Source organism: Notamacropus eugenii, chromosome 6, assembly GCF_028372415.1.
Source record: "Notamacropus eugenii isolate mMacEug1 chromosome 6, mMacEug1.pri_v2, whole genome shotgun sequence".
Lineage (NCBI taxonomy): Eukaryota > Metazoa > Chordata > Mammalia > Diprotodontia > Macropodidae > Notamacropus > Notamacropus eugenii.
The window spans coordinates 31,917,972-31,934,992 of NC_092877.1; the positions used below are offsets into that span (position 1 = coordinate 31,917,972).

The 17,021-nt window shown below is 38.8% G+C and overlaps 1 protein-coding gene across 8 annotated transcripts in view; it reads right to left on the reverse strand.

Moving 5' to 3' along the window:
* BMAL1 (basic helix-loop-helix ARNT like 1) overlaps positions 1-17,021 on the reverse strand; it is a 94,980-nt gene that overhangs the window by 55,897 nt on the left and 22,062 nt on the right. For 7 of the 8 annotated variants that reach the window (XM_072619378.1, XM_072619381.1, XM_072619380.1 and 4 more), the window contains exon 2: positions 6,672-6,845. The exons of the other annotated variant lie outside the window; for it this stretch is intronic. The gene's annotated coding sequence lies outside the window, so the exon portion shown is untranslated. The remainder of the gene's footprint in view (positions 1-6,671; positions 6,846-17,021) is intronic. 8 annotated transcript variants of the gene reach the window in all.

The window sequence follows — 17,021 nt, forward strand, 5'->3', positions numbered from 1 at the left end:
AGGGTCTTAACAGCTTGTTTCAGAATAAAATCTATTCCATTCTCCCATCTAACCACTCTTTTCAGTCACATCCAGAAAACAGAAGGCTGGCTCACTTTCTCTTGGATAGAAACTTACACAATTTCATTAACCATGCATGTCCTGTGTGTATTGCACAGCATGTCCTAAAAGGATTTTTAAAAGACGTCTTCCGTGAGCTAAGCCCTCAGCCCCAGCCCAAGAAGTCACACAAAAGTTCTATCCCATGATAAAAATGACAAAAACAACCAAAATACAATAATGGAAGCTGTTAATGTTGACTGTGGCACTCTCGGTACCCCAGATCAGAAGGTTCTTCTTAAACTAAGACTTCATGGAATGCCTGTTTTTGTTTTTGTTTTTTGATGGTGGAATTTTGCTCAAACAAGTTCTTCAACGGAGTGATAACCTCATTAGTGTGGAAAGCCTCTGGACAAGTGTGGGTTTCAGCTTATCCATGACTTTGCATCCCCTGTGATGGTTTTCCATGCCTTTCCATAAATCTTTCACAGAGGATTCACCCAATGCATGAGAGGCCTTCTTCTGATTTTAAAAAGTATATCAGTGATAACAATGCAGTATGCAGTTGTCCACTCTGGCCTCACTAGATGACTCTCCCACCTCATTAAGCCAATAACCTTGCCTGCAAGTTGCTATTGGTAATACGCTGGAACCCAAGGTACCACACATCTCTTTATGGTCCTTTGGTCCCACCTGCAATTTTGCTTCTTCTTCTAAGAAGACCATGGTATCCCTTGCCTTTCAGTCATAAAAATGGGAGAATATTCTTAATACTAAATGGATCCAGTGTCCCCTCAATAAGGACACTTTCTCCAATATGGTACCTCTCCAACCAGTCACACTTTCTCATCTCATGAAATTCTTATTTCTATTCTCCCACAAACCCCATGTAAAGATCAAGCCCTCTTCCACATTACAGGGGTTAAATGATGTTTGAAAACAATGATTATATCTTCCCATAAGTTTTCTATTCTCTATTTTTTCCTTAAACATCCCCTGTTCTTCCACTCTTCTTCACATGGTAAGTTTCCAGTCTCCTGACCACCTGAGTCACCTTATTTAGACACACCCCAACTTGCCAGGGCTAACGGGTGACAATCCAAACACCAACCAAAGTCACTTAATGCAGTTAATGTTATAGTCAAACTCTACCTGAACATCTAGAATGCTGTTATAATGTTCTTCAGCTGATCACACAATGGACAATAGTATTTCCATGAAAAGGCTAGCTCTCTAAAATGCTGCTAGACTCAAAGTCAGATTTTCGCAGGACTAATGACCAACATAGGGTGAAGGTATGCCTGTACTTCCTAATGGGTCAGATCAAGTTACAGTGGGACTATTACATCCCTCACTGAAGATAACAGAATGATAGTTCCATTAGTGCTGCCTAAGACTTAGCTTTGGTGACAGCCATATTAAACCAGTATCTCATACTGAGTTTGCACACTATTAAAATTACCAGGCCATTCTACTTAAATTCTCACAGATCCCAGGAATTACTCTGGAAATTTTTATATTTTTACCTGCTGGTTTTCTTTCTTGTGCTTATGGGAGACAGTCTGACACAATGGAGACAACCCTGAACTTAGCGTCACCAGCCAGAATCTGAATCATGACTCTGCTACTCACTAACTACATAAGTTTGGGCCCATTACTTTACAACTCATTCTACCAACCCAGATGGAAGAATTCAGCCTCCTAGGATGATATCACCACTGGCATCTGAGTTTCTTATGGGTGTTATAATTAATAACTGTAACCCCAGTCTCAAAGCCCATTAGTATGGGATTCTCTTCTTACTGGTGAAGATCAATTACCTGCACCTGTGTGAGGAATGGGACTGAATTGGCAAGAGTGGCAGAGTAGGATGTCAGTCTTTTCAAAGTCTTTGGGCTCTGTAGTCATCGAATCTCATTGAACTTTGCGCACTTTTTGGCTTGAACTGAAAAACTTGAAAGATATCAGGCCCACTCCAGGCTGCTGAGGGAAAAGACTCTGGGAAGAAGCTGAAATGAGAGGAGCTGGCAGTCTCCATGATGTCCCTATCCCAACTTGCCACACTAGAGACTTGTGGGAACTCCCCCTTGGGAGAGATCTGGGGCCCTCTCTCTTGGTTGAGCTGAGTTACCTGGCTCCTAGTGGGAGAGTTCCTTCACTCTGTAATGTTTGTTATATATTCTCCTATGTATACTTTCTCTGACTTCTGTTTTGCTATTGAATTGGATAAAAAATTGCTTTGTGCGTGTGTTCACTGTGGAACCGGTATTTGGTAGGGAGTTAAGTCAATATAAAACTGGGGTCCTGTTTCCCTCATTAATCAGAATACTTAGAAGTTAGTGTGAACCTGAAAATTATATCACCTAGACCAGGGGTAAGGAACCTGCAGCTTCAGGACCATATGTGGCCCTCTAGGCCCTCAAGTGTGACCCTCTGATTAAATTCAAACTTCACAGAACAAATCCCTTTGTTTGGATTCAGTCAAGGTTTGGATTTGGTCAAAGGGCTGCACCTGAGGACCTCGAGGGTCACATGTGGCTCCAAGGCCATAGATTCCCCACCCCTAACTTAGACCAATAATATTTAAGGGAGAAGACAAATATAATTTTAGTTTAGTACAGAGTGGTCAAGTCTCTTCTGTCCTCCATTTCCTGCTTCTCCTCTTGGAAGGAATTAAAACCTTCCTTGGAGAAAGATGGAGGGAGAGGAAGCTACAGATATCTACTCTGCCTCTCTCTGAGTCATACAAGACCCCCATGTTCTATGGGGGGACAGCCCTCTTTACATACATAAATTCACCATACAAAATTTAAAAGTCCTCCAAAGGTGTAACAACAAAGTATTACCACATTGTGCAAGGAAAGAATGTGGAACTGGTGACAACAATGTGTGTGACATTCAAACCCTGAATCATTAATCTATAAAAAGGAGGGAGGTGGAACTGGGGAAAAGGTGTTCCTGGTGATGGTTCCTCTATGCCATTCCCTAGCACAAGGAAATTATTTGGTTATTTGAAAAAACAACAATAATAACCTTCCTTCATTGAAATGATGTTCAAGATAATGAGGTCCTGTTTGTCAAAAAAGAATAATAACAAAAGTTTAATTTAAACCCTGCAGGCTTCAGGTGACACAAAAGAATCCCACCCAGGGACAGCACCGGAATCATCAAAAGCATCTCAGCTCCACATGCCAACACTTAGGGCAGTACGTTAGTCAGCATACAGCGAACACTGCCCAACACGCCCCCTCAGAAGACTTCAGCTTGCCAAATCCAGTGTCTCTGAGGCCTGCAGCTTATGCATTCACTAAAGCTAGCTAGGCTTTGATTGGCTGCATGATTTTCAAAAGCTCAGTCAACCTGCCTTGTCTTAATTTCTGGGCAAACATAACAGGGAACTAAATGTGCTTACCTAGGTTTGGGAATTTAAAAAAACCAAAACGTCAAATGCCTAAAATAAAGCAATGTTATAGAGTCTTCACATTTTTTAAACAAAGAGAAGTCAGAGCCAATATACTCTCTTTCCCAAATACTTACCTGTGGCAAACCAATGAATACAAGTTCATATTTCTAGAGCATTCTATGGTCACAAAGCTCTTTAACACACTAATAGCCTCCATCTACTTATGGTTTTAAAGCTTTATGTCTGTTACTCCATTGGACCTTTATAACAAAGGAGGCAAGTTCAGTTATGAATCTCAAACCCTTCTGATTACCAAACCAGCGTCAATTTGAACAAGTCAATTTCTAATATTAATACTGGTGGTCAACTATGGAGCACTTCAAAAGGTTACAGAGTGTTTTTTGTGTACCATCTCATTGGATCTGCACAACAGTTCTCTGAGGCTGGTAATAATAAGGTTTACAACATCATCTCTTTTGAACACAAGAACCCTGTGAGTTCAATACTACAGGTATTATTATACTGCTTCACAGACAAGGTAACTAAGATTCAGAGATAAGAGCTGAGTTAATATCCTCTTGGCTTCATTCCTGCACATTACTTTAAGCTACCTCTCCATATTCAAACACACAGGGCAGGTGATGGTGGAGTTGTCAGAGAACCTTAAGAGTTAGAAGAAACCTTGGGAGTTCTCTCTTTAGGTACCTGACCAAAAATTCTCCGTATTCCATATCCAAGAATTGGTCATCCAACCTTCCCAAGAAAACTTCAAAGTAAAGAAGAATGAGGCTTCATGAACAGAACACAGCAACTAGAACAAGACTGTGCTGGCCTCTGTGGCTGCCACATCACACTGCTGACTCCTCTTGGAGCTTAAAATCCATGACACCTCTGGATCTTCACACAAGTTGTGGTTGTCTAGCCAGGCTTTTCCATTTTATACTTGGACTTAAAAAACAAACCTGTTATACAGGTAAAGGACTTTGGGTTTATATCCAGGAAACTTCCTCTTACTACTTTATACTACTTTCATTCTACTCAGTTGAAATCTTTTTGGATCCTGACTGTGAGCCACTGCAACAAATATCATAGCTTCACACCAGCTGCTAATTTCACAAATATGAAATGTCTTCATATTAATTACTGATAAAATGTTATATACCACAGAGCTACACAGCATCAGTGCTAAGCTATACAGCAGAGATGTGAGTTTCTTAAGTTAGTTAGGGTGTCACAGAGTGGGTCAGAGTACTGGACTTGAGAGTCAGAATGACCTCAGTTCAAATTCAGCTACTTGCTAGCTATGTAACCCTGGGCAAGTCACTTAACCTATGACTCAGTTTTCTCACCTGTAAAATTGGGATAACAGCAGCACCTACATCATGGGGTTGCTGTGAGGATCAAATAAGATAACACATATACAATGCTTTAGAAACCTTAAAACACTATATAAATGCTAATTATTGTTTGTATTGTTACTATTTTATTATTAGTATTATTATTATGGGAGAAAAGTTGGGAAGATTATAGAGTAGAAGTTTAGGAAAGTGTCATTAAAACGGATTGGGAGAAAGAGGGTGTGGAGAATATTCCACAAGACTGATGGAAGTTTTTTAAGCCATGTAGGAAGGAAGGATGTACAAAAGCAGGAGTTTAATAAGTGCTTTTGGATTGGCTGATGTTGAGGATGGAAAGGAATAGTCAGGGCAACAAAACAAAACAGTGGTCCTAGAAATTAGGGGTCAAGAGGTAAAGTGGTCAAAGTTCCAACAGAAGGTTTGGACTAAGGCTGAGATGATAGGAAGGGAAGAGACAAGATATAAAAGCTCATTATGAAATAAGACCAGATGTAAAAATTCAGGAAACAGATCATAAACTAAACACAGGATACAACAGTGATGGCAAAGTTTAGTTAACTAGACATCTGCTAAAGTGCTCTTGCTCTCATAGCTAAAGGCAAAGCAGCTGAAATTCCTGACTTGCTTTAATGATAATTTCATTCTTTGCAAAGCAGAGGAAGCCATAAGAGGAACTGTTATTCGGGATCCAACTCTGAAACTTCCAACTCTGAGATTCCATGTTCTTCAACCAATGAGGAGGAAACACTTGCCAAAGCAGAAATGATGGGAATCTTGCAAGGAAACAACTAATGCATTTTAGAATTCATGGGGGAAAGGAAGGAAAAGGCTTCCAGACTTTGAGAGAGTGGATTCCAAAGAGTTCAGAATAAGTAGGATCCCAAAGCCTAAAATACAAGTCAGCTAAAGAGGGATGGAATGAGCTCAAAAATTTAATTTGAACACGCAAATTCAAAATGTCTCTTTCTAGAAGGAAACAAGAGAGGTACAACGCAAACAAAGAAACTGATGTGGATGCATGAGGAAGTCATAAAACAACTTGGATTTTAAAACTAAGAGATCAACAGAACTCTTGGCTCTGTTGTAAAAAGATCAACTTGAATTTTTAAAAAGGTATGAACAGATATGGAAATGAAGGCCTAAGGCAACTTTCCAATATCCTCTACCATGGCCCTGGAATAGACACACAGGAATATTCTTTCTGCCCCACGGCCCCTCCCTCTCATTGGGTGGTTCCTCCTAGAACCTCCATTTAAAGAAGGTATACAGGCTCGCCATGTCTCCTTCCTCTTCTGGCAGCACCATGGAATCCATTCTACTACAATCCATTTCTACTACAAACCCCAACAGTCCCACAGGCTCTTTTGTCACTCCTGTCTCTCCACTTCAGCTTCTCTATATGCACTGTTCTCCCCCAATGGAATGGAAGGTCCTTGAGGTTAGGGACTAATGTTCTTCCTACTTGTATTTGTATTCCCTGCCTCAACTTAGTAAAAAGTAAATGCTCACTGATTGACAAACTGAATTAAAAAAGCATCACAGTAGTATAAAAATAGTAATACATTAAGAATGTTAAAGTTCAGAATATAGTGAAGCTGGCAACAATGTAGACGAGTAAAAACTAGGAATGTTGGTTTTGTTTTTGTTTGTTTTTAAGCTGTGTTGGGGGCAAGAAAAAGCTTAATGAAGAGTTAGGCTAAATCTCAGAGTGGATAAGATAATAATAGATAACAGATAAATGGCAGAACCATTCATCACTTGGTTTTAATTTTTTCTACTGTGGAGAATAATTTCCTGGAATTTCCAGGAGGCACAGAACCATGACTAGCAGGGAGTTGAAACCCAAAATAATAAGGAAATGGCAAAAGTACCTGGCTGCTCCTGACGGGATCAAGTCACCAGGTCTAGGTGAAATACATCTCAGGGTCCTGAAAGAACTGGCAGACAGGACTGCTGGTGATCCTCATCTTTTTTCAAAAACTCAGGAAGAATGGTGAAGAGAAGTGGCTATAAAACTAAGGGCGAACAAATTTCAGCCCAATTTCCTAGGAGAGAAGAGAGTAGATTTTTGAAATTATAGACCTTAGTTCTTGACAAAATTCTCTAAGTTACTAGAGAGAGAAGTGACCACTCCAAGTCAACATTAATGGAGCATGAACTTTCTATGACAGAATAACTTCAATTCCCCCTTTTTGGGGCAGAATTTCATAGATTATATGTTATTTATTGGATGGGAAGAAGCATTTATTATTAGGTCAGGCTACACATTCTCTGTGCCACAAGTGGGAAGATGGAGGAAGCAAGTTGGAAGTATCAGGCATGTTCTGTCTGGATATCCACCATGCTCTCTCTGTCTCTCTCTGTGTCTCTGTGTCTGTCTCTCCTCCCCTTTTGCTCTCAAGCAGAAGGATGGAAAAAGTGTATACCATACATTTTAGAAAATTATTTGACAAAATTTTTCATGTGATCTTCATGTGGCTAAGTGTGGACTAGATGACAGTATAGGTTAGATAGATTTGGAATTCATTCAATGACTAGTTCCAAAGAATCAGGTTATCACTCTGATAGTAAGGAGAGCATTAGAATTTTAATTGGAGGGTTCATGGTTCATGGCCCTGTTCTGGCAGCAAGCTCCATATTAGAGGTGGAGTGACCTTGTGGCAGGGTAGAAATAGATACTAGCCTTAAAGTCTAGAAAATGAACATGGAAGTCTCACCTCTGCTATTTATTTACCTGTGTGGTCAATGGACAAATCACTTACGCCTTACAAGCCTCAGTTTCCATATTTGTGAAATGAGGAGGTTAGACTAGACGGCCTCTAAGGTCCCTTTCCAGCTATAAATCTGAGTACTGATTACTGGTTTTATGCCACAGGAGAAGAAGGCCTGGCAGTTAGTGCCCCAAGACATTTGTCACCAACCCCATTGAGTGGCAGAAGCAGAAAACCTCCGAATAAATAGTTGCTCAAAAGTGACATGAACCATGCCCAGAGAGATTACCCTTCATCCTAAACTTTCCCCAAAGGAAATTATACAGGTAAGTTCTGTTCACGTAGAGATAGCACTAAATGATTCACTTTTAACCTTGAGATTCTGTAATTCTATACATAGAATGGAGACAGGAACTCAGCAATATAATGAGAAGAACGGGAGTCTTGGACTCAGAAGACTTGGGTTCAAGGCCCAACTCTTGGACTTGATTAAGAATATGACCAAGGGTGAGTCACCTAATTTTACAATTGACCTTATCAGTTTCCTCATCTGTAAAAAAGAAAAAAAAGGGGGGGAGGGAGAGATCCGGGCAAAGTTTAGACTAGAGGATCTCTAAAGTCCCTCTATTTATCATGCAGATAGGGCACAGAGTTTACATGATAAGTGACATGCTTAGTGAGTGAAAAAACAGATTCAACTACACATTTCCCAGATTTCTAAAATACTAGCTAGGCACCTCTAAAAGAATGACAGCAAATTCTCGCTTATAAGTCGTCAACACACAATGAATGACTTGTAAAGAGCAGAATCACCTTTTTTTTCAAATAACTTAAGTATCTGAGTGGCTGACAGCTAACTAAAAAATATACAACTCTCAGTAGCAAGATCCAGAAAGGACTCTACTACACAAAGCAAGAGTAAGGAACTGGTGGGCATATTCTAAAAGCAGAAGGGGTATAAAGAAAAAAAAAAGATCCATCCACAGAATCTATCTGGGCAGGGTTGGTGAGCATGTAAGCTGCTGACTGAGGCATCTGCAGATCCACTAAGATAGAGAAGGTTCAGGGACAGTCTGCAAAGTCTGCACACTGAATTTTATAAACAATAGTGATTATTACAAGTTGCCATTGTACTGTTTATCAGGTGGGGATTACAGGAAGCTGCTGTCCAGTGCTAGAAAGTTACTGATGTTAGCAATATCTGTGGGCTCTTCCCACCTGACAATTCAAGATGACTTCAACTTTCAAGCCAACCTCAACCAGCGAATACAAAAACCCAGTAAAGAGAGCATGCACCACTGGGTATTTGACATGGGCTATTTGCTGAGGTAAGCTGTCACTCAACTCTTAGTTTATTTCTGCTTTCTTTGCCAAGGAGAATGATCTTTGGACTGGAAAGGACAGAAGACAGATGGGTAGTAGAGGGTTAAATGCCAAGGTTAGTAAAGTGATTTCAAGAAAAGGACTTAACTGCCCTTGATGAGCTCAAGTTACCAGATCCAGAAGAAATACAACTTGAGGTCCTGAAGCTGTCAGATAGGATTATCAAACTGCTGTCAGGGATCTCTGAAAAACTGTGGAGAATGGGCAACCAGAAAAGGATAAGCCTCCCGATTTTCAAAAAATGAAAATAAGATCACAGATTTAGAATTAGAAGGGACATTAGAAATCACTTGGTTATTCACCTTCAAATTAAGTTAAGAAAGCCAAAGCCCAAATAGATGAAATGATATTCCCAAGGTCACTCAGGCTATAAGTACTAGAGCTTGGATTCAAACATAGATCTTCTGACATCAGATAGAATAGTAGTCTTTCCATGGTGCCAATGCTAAGAAGAGAACTGAGTCTGCAAACCATAGAACAATGAGCTAGACTTCAAACTCTTAAAAAATTCTAAAACATATAATCAAAATTTAGAACAATTCTAAAACATTAGAGGAACAGTTACTTGGAGGAAGGCATACTTGACATGTTTACCAAATATGCAGGTGATCAACACACTGAATATCAAAGTAAAGCTCCCAAAACGTCTTGACTGACTAGAATATTAGGCTGAAGCTAACATGATGAAATTTAAAACCAGGAAAATGATGAGTATGATAATAGCTAGTACTCTTAATGCAGTTTTTTAAGGATTGCAAAGGTCTTTGCAAATAATCTCATTTTATCCTCACAACAACCCTGGGAGATATTAGTATTTTCATTTTATAGATAAGGAAACTGAAGCTAGGAGAGATTAAGAATTCCAAGGTCATATGGCTAGTAAAAAGCACAGATTTGAATTTAGGTCTACCAAGTTATCCACTACGCCTTGTAGATTTCTTACCATTGGGTTTAAAAAAATCAACTTCACTAGTACAAAATAGATATGTGGTTAAACAGCAGAAGGTCTGAAAAAGATTTGAGAATTTTGGTGAACTAAAGTTCACCATGAATCACTAGTATCACATGGTAGCCAAAAAAAACCTAATGTGAACTTTGGCTACAGCAAAAACGGTATAGTATCCCTCCCACTGAGAAGGAGACAGTCTTATATTCTGCTCTAGTCAGAGTATAGCTAGAAGACTGTGCTTACTTCTAGGTACCAACTTTTAGGAAGTACACAATAAGCTAGAGGGAGGGAATCAACACGGTGAAAGGCCTTGGAATTGTGCCAAAAATTACTGTCTGAAGGAACTAGGCATGTTGAACTCAGAGAACAGAAGTCATAGAGAAGAAAGGTTAGTCAGTGCAGGGACTTCCTCCATCAATGCACAAACTCTTCTAAAGCCTTGTAAGTTTCATGAACTGCTGCAGACCACCATTCCCAAAGCAGGAAAAATCTCCTACTGGCCAACTAGTTTTTCTAGGTTGGTAGGACCTTCCAGAACTTTCCCTCCACTACCAGAGCCTTTTAGGATCACTATGACAGGCACTTCAACCTTCTAATTTAGAAAGTAGGCATTTTTTTAGATAAACAATTATTCACTTAGGCATAACTACACCCTCTATCCAAATGAAGATGACTCAAATTCAAGTTCATGGACTGAACAAGAGTTGATTTATAAAGCCCTTAAAATGTGGTTCCAACAGACACTGGCAACCCTATAGTTATAGATGTCAAGCTTAACCATAATATATTTTTATAATAACTCTGTTTTTATTCTGGTGCTTTTTAAAATGGAATCTGCTCCAAATAAATCCACATTTAGTGACTTTTCAGCCTTCAGCTGCTTGTTGCTTATAATATTCTATAAATAAAAGAAAAAGTGCCCTATAACACACTGTAAACACCCACAGACAAACAGAGCCAAATTCTTCCAATTATGACCCTGAGACTGTTGCCAAGATACTTCAAGGACCTACTTGAAAGAATGCCATCTAGGCCATTTCCTGATTAAGCTTCCATCTAGAAAGGAATCAAAGCATACTGTCTTTGCCCAGTGTCCTATCCATGCTCAAATAACTGTTTCACTTTATTCAAATGAGACTCTTTCCATATAATGTAGTTAAAAAGCAGGAGCAGTAAAACCCTAAAAATTCCCACTGCACATCTTTGTGTGTGTTGAAAAAACACTGGTTTGTTACACAATTGGCTTAATCACGGGTATATTAATAACATTTCACTGTGCAAATCAAGGTCAAACCCAAAGTAGGTCAACTAAAGTAGGGTCTGTAAGTGATTCATGAATCTAAAGGAAGCTGCATCAATCCCTTCCCTCTGATCTGCAAAAATCAATGCAGATCACCAGAGTTCAGAGATCACAATCATGTGGTAAGCCACAGAGATCACCAAGCCACAACCAACCATGCCAGAGACCTTTCTATTAAGGTCTTGTTAGAGTCTCCTTATGTGCCTAAGCAGAAGTTATGACCTTACAAATGCTAATGGCTTTAATATGGTTTATACAGACTGTTAAAATAACTGCAGCAGCAGGAAACATATTTTTTTCATATTTCCAAAGAAGTATCACTCTGAGAATACTCCCTCCAAAGACATTATATTTGTGGTTCACTTCCTCTAAGAATAAACTACTTTCAACACTTGTCCTTTAGACCGCCACTTAGAAACCAAAAGGCTTTGAAGCAATATTTGTAATAAAATGATTTCCAGCTACAAACTAATCCTTAGTACAATCATCCCCAGCGCCAAAATCTTTAACTCACTTTCAACTTAACACAACAAGTATTAACTGAGCATTTACTATGTGTTCCAGCTGTAGGGTATCAAAAGCATACAACATAGTTTTGAAACCTCAATGCCCTTTAAATCTTGTTTGTGAGACATGATGAAACAATTAGAGAACAATACAGGACAAAATAAATATGTCAGTACTTGAGTCCATTTCAGGAAACCTGTTTAAATTCTGCTTCTATTGTTTGCTAGCTGTGTACATGGCCAAGGAGCTTAATTCCCTTGAGTCTCAGTTTCCTCATTTGTAAAATGAGGAGGATAAAACCTGTGAAGTGCCTATCTCACAGGACTGTCATGAGGATCCAATGACAGAACATGTAAAATATTTTAGAAAACTTCAAGTTTCTATAGTTAGAAGTATATACATACATATTCCATCATTCAACAAGCATTTATTGACATGGTCGACTGTATGAAAGATGCTGTAGTTCCAAAAAAAAAAAAAAAATGAAAGTGTTTGCCCTCAAGGAACTATTCTCATTAGTATTATTTTTAGTTAAGCCCCAAAATGTGGGAATACTAAGAAGCAGAAAGATAGAGATTTCTTGGAGGACATAAAACTAAAGATAATCAGGATCAGATAGAGAAAAACAGAAAAGGTATTATAAGAATGGAGGATTAGAGGCATGAGGGAAAAACATGAGCCAAAGCGCAGAAGCAAGAATAAGTTAAATATGTCTTCAGGTAGTTCATTAGAAGAGAGGGTTCGCGTTGGCAAGTGTTAGGAGAAAAGGTTGGACAGGTAGTGTAGGGGCCTAGAGATGTGAAATCTCCTCCTACACTCTACCCCCTCAAACTCCAAACTTCCAAGTTCCTTTAATTGGTTCTCATATGACAGAGTTTTGCGTTCCCTCATCATTCCTGCCTCCCTCATCTGGACATGCTCCAGTTGTGACTATCATCGCTAAAATGTGGTATCCAGAACTGGACACTGTTCTGCATGTGGGCCATCAATCCCAAAGTACAGTGGGACCATCATCTCATTTCCTATGGACATCACATTTATGCTACACCCACAGTACTTCCTTTCCAGCAAACCAGAGGCCAAATTGTAGCCTCTGAAGGTATGATCACATTGCAGGGTCACTGTTCTGATGTCTCCCTCAATAGCTCTCCACACCCTCCCCCCTCAAAGCATTGTACAAATATAATTGAATACAATGAGTATCTCCAACTTCTATTGGAGTGAACAAATAATCCTGAAATATTAAAAATGTGACTTAAAAATATTAATAAAAATGATATGGGAATAATTAAATAGGACCATGAGGAAGAAAGGACAAATGGGTATTTTTCAGCATAATGGATGCAGAAGGCTTCTTCCTGCTGCTGCTTCTCCAAAACCAGTAACCACATGAAAGTTAGGCTAATGGATACCCTCAAATAATCAAATATTCCAATTGTTGATGCATAAAATTTGCAAAAAATGAGAAAAAAAGTATCCAAGTTCTTGTAATTCATAGTCTTCTGTGACACCACTGTAAATAACTGAAAATGCACATGGGCAGGCAGATGGTTTCCTTTTTGATCACTAAGAGCATGAAACCATCGGCCTTACAGACACTCCCTGAGTAGATGAGGAGGTCACACTGGCAGGTAAGCAGCCACAGGACTGGGAAAATCAGAAGGGAGAAGCTGGAAAGCACCAGACAGTTCACTTAAGCAGAATCCAAAGTCAGAGAAGTAAAAGACCATGGGTCTTTACATGTCTGCCTAACACAAAGGGTCTCATTCCTGTGGTTGCCACAACACGTTGAAGCAGCACTGTGGATGCACGCTGCACCGGAGCTAAGCAGAGACTCCTGCTCTTGCCCTGGGTTTGCTGCATCTCCCATCTAAGCCATTCCCAGAGGATTTTACACATTATTTCATTTGAGCCTCACAGGACCTTGTGAGGTAGATACTGTACATATCATTTTATAGACAAGAAAACTGGAGCTTAAGTCATTTGTTCAACAGCATGTAGGAGGCAATAATAATGATAACAATTCTTTCTATAGCACTTAAAAGTTTGCAGACAACTTTACAAATATTATCTCATTTGATTTTTTACAACAACCCTGGAAGGAAGGTGCTACTATTATTCCCATTTTACAGATAAAGAACCTGAGGCAGGCAGTTATTAAGTAACTTGCCTAGAGTTATACAGCTGGTAAGAATCTAAGAAAGGATTTGAACTCAAAGTCTTCCTAATCCCAAGTCCAGCACTGTATCTTCTGTGCCATCAAGCTGCTCATGTGTCAAAGGTGGGATCTGAACCTAGGTTTTCTTGACTCCAAGTTTAAACACTCTATCCACAATGCTACAACTATAGGTCTGTACTTATATCCAAGGAAAGGCTGAGCTCCATAGGTACTAGCTGGTCTTCATTATATTGCTAGGTGATCCAGAGATGTTTTGTTTTTCAGAATAAGAAAGTGTAATGGATTGAACAAGAAATTTCCATTTTTCCCTACTGCTCCTAGGGAAAAAAAAAATAAACTCCTTAGTTTGACATTTAAAGATTTTACCTCTTTGGGAAACTAGGTCTTTTCATCTTACCCGGGCTGGAAGTGCAGTAGTCACTTGAAGGTCAGATCTCAGTATTGACCAATACAAAAGCTTGAATAGGTTCCTTTTCCGACCTGTGTCAGTCTGCCCCTCCTTTGGTAGTCTGATGAAGCCTGCCTGCTGAGGGCTCTCCCATTCTGGTACCAGACTTAGTGCATGCATCTGATTGGCTTGGCAACAGCAGCTCAGAACTCCTGAATGCAATCCATTAACCTCAATCTCCCCACAAGCAGGGACATAGAGTGCAAGAACGTGCCACCATGTCAGGCTTTTAAAACCTTTCACAAATACAATGCCATACATAGTAGGTTCTTGCTAACAGCCTTTAAAGCCTTTTTATAAGCACAATGCCTGGCTCTTAGGACTGACTAATTTTGTTACAGCTTACCTTTCCAGGCCTATTTAGCATTACTCCTCTTCTTAACATCTTTCAGCCAAACTAAGCTCAACAATTTGTTACTTCTGGCTCCCAACCTTTGCCAAAGGACCTTTGATGAAACGCGCTATCCACTAGGGTGCAGAAGGAGGAATGCATATTTTTGTATATAGTCATTGAGGGAATTCCCTTTGCTTGACGATACATATTTGTTACAAGAAATTTTTTTATCTTCTTTTTCCCCCCAATGGGGTGGGGATGAAGGGGAAAGGAAAGAAAACACGTTTCTGTTCATTTTTTTTTTATTATAAAGAAATGGGGGAGAGGGGAATGCTATAGATATGAAATATTCTATACACTTTCAGATGAGGTCATTGTAGTACTAATTTTACTTAGCTGTTTTACTTTGGGACAGAAGACCTCTCACAAAGTGGGAGTAATCTGTAAATGTATTGTTAAAACTAAACATATCTATAAAACATTATTTTAAAAGAAGATGGTTCATGTGTGGACTTTACTGACTCCCCTTGGTTGTTAGGATTCTCTCCCTCCACTCCTAAACTATCATGTATATATTTGTCTCTTTATATGTCATATTGCCTAGTAGATTATAAGTTCCTTGACGTTAGGAACTATTTATCATAATGGGAACACTTGTTCACTGTTGGTTGAGAGCTGGTCAAGTCATTCTAGAAAGCAATTTGGAACTATGCCCTCAAAGCAATAAATTGGGCACACTGTCCAAGCAATAAAACTACCAGGTCTTTACCTCAAAGACATCAAGTAAATAGAACTCATATATATAAAAATATTTATAGCAGTCTTCTTCCTAGTGGCAAAGAACTGGAAACTAAGGGAGTGTCCATTAGTCGGGGACCAATTAAACAAACGATGGTATATGAATGTAATGGAATATTATTGTACTATAAGAAACAATGCAAGAATACCATAAAAAGGCATCAGAGTAGATTTTTTATGATTTACCACTGAAAATGTCATGCTTTTGTAAATAGAGTATGACATTACAGGAGGGGCAGTGTCTATCATCGCCTATATGAAAAACATTGTGGTTCAACAGTAAGTTTGGAATCTGAGTTCCTATAATTTGCATGCTAAAATGATTAATTATCCTACACTGTTATACTGTTTTAGGGTTCTAGTAACTTTTATCCTACATAGCCCAGAGTAGTTTTGTAACAAATCTATGACTGTCCAGTTGAAGGCACAATGGTGTAATGGGAAAATTCTGGGATTTGAATCAGAATTATTACTAAGTATTTAACCAGCCATCTACTATAATTTGTGTAAGTTACAAAACCACTTTAGGCCTCAGTTTCCTTACCTATAAAATGAAGACATATTCATACTACCCACCTCAGGGAATAGTTGTAAGGATAATTTATATAAAGTGTTAGAGATGAAAAAAAAAAAAACTAATGAAAGGACTAGTTTCAGAAAAACTTGGAAAAGCTTGTATGAACCGATGCAGATGAAGTAAGCAAAACCAAATGAATAACTTATACAATCACAACATTCTAAAGACAATTTTAAAAGATTTAAAAACTCAAAATCAATCCAGTGAGCAGTCATGATTCTGGCTGTGCATAATTTTTATAAAGATTTTATTGTGGTATTTACCCTCATGAAAAGGGGAAGTGAGAGAGGGAGAGAAAATAATGTATTGTTGAAAATAAAAGGATTGTTTTTTTTAAAAGATAATTGTTGTGTCATATAAAATGATAAAAAAAAAAAGTTTCAGAGAATCCAGAAAGACTCGTATGAATTGATGGAGGGTACCGATAGCAGAACCAGAACAACCCACAAAATAACAATATAAATTACAAACAACTTTGAAAGTTTTAGGAACTCACATCAGTGCAATGACCAAGCATGACTCTGGAGGACCAAAAATTCAAGATGCAGAATGTGACATATTTTTGAGCTATAGGAAGCCTTCCCTGATCCTCCTCAATTCTAGCACCCCCTCTCTATTGATTATTTTAGATCTGTCCTGTACCTATCTTATTTGCATGTAGTGTTAGCATATTGTCTCCCCGTTAGACTCTCCTCAGGAGCAGGGATGTATTTTGTCTTTCCCTATATTCCCAGAGTGCACAGGGCTTGGCATACAATAGGTGATTAATAAAGTTTACTGACTGACTGACCCTACCAAATGTAGGAATCTGCTTTGCTTGACTTTGCTTCTTTGTTACAAAAACTATATATTTTTCTTGTAAAAGTAATTCTTAATTCATTTCAGAGTTTATTCCCCAGATCTAAGTAAAATCTACTCTGGTCAGAAATTTTCAGGACTATGGTAGATCAGTTCAGCATATGTTGAGCCTTGTTCTCCCGTCTCACTTTACTAAAGGTGATTGGTTCCTTGCTCCAAGCATCGAACTGGAAAGAA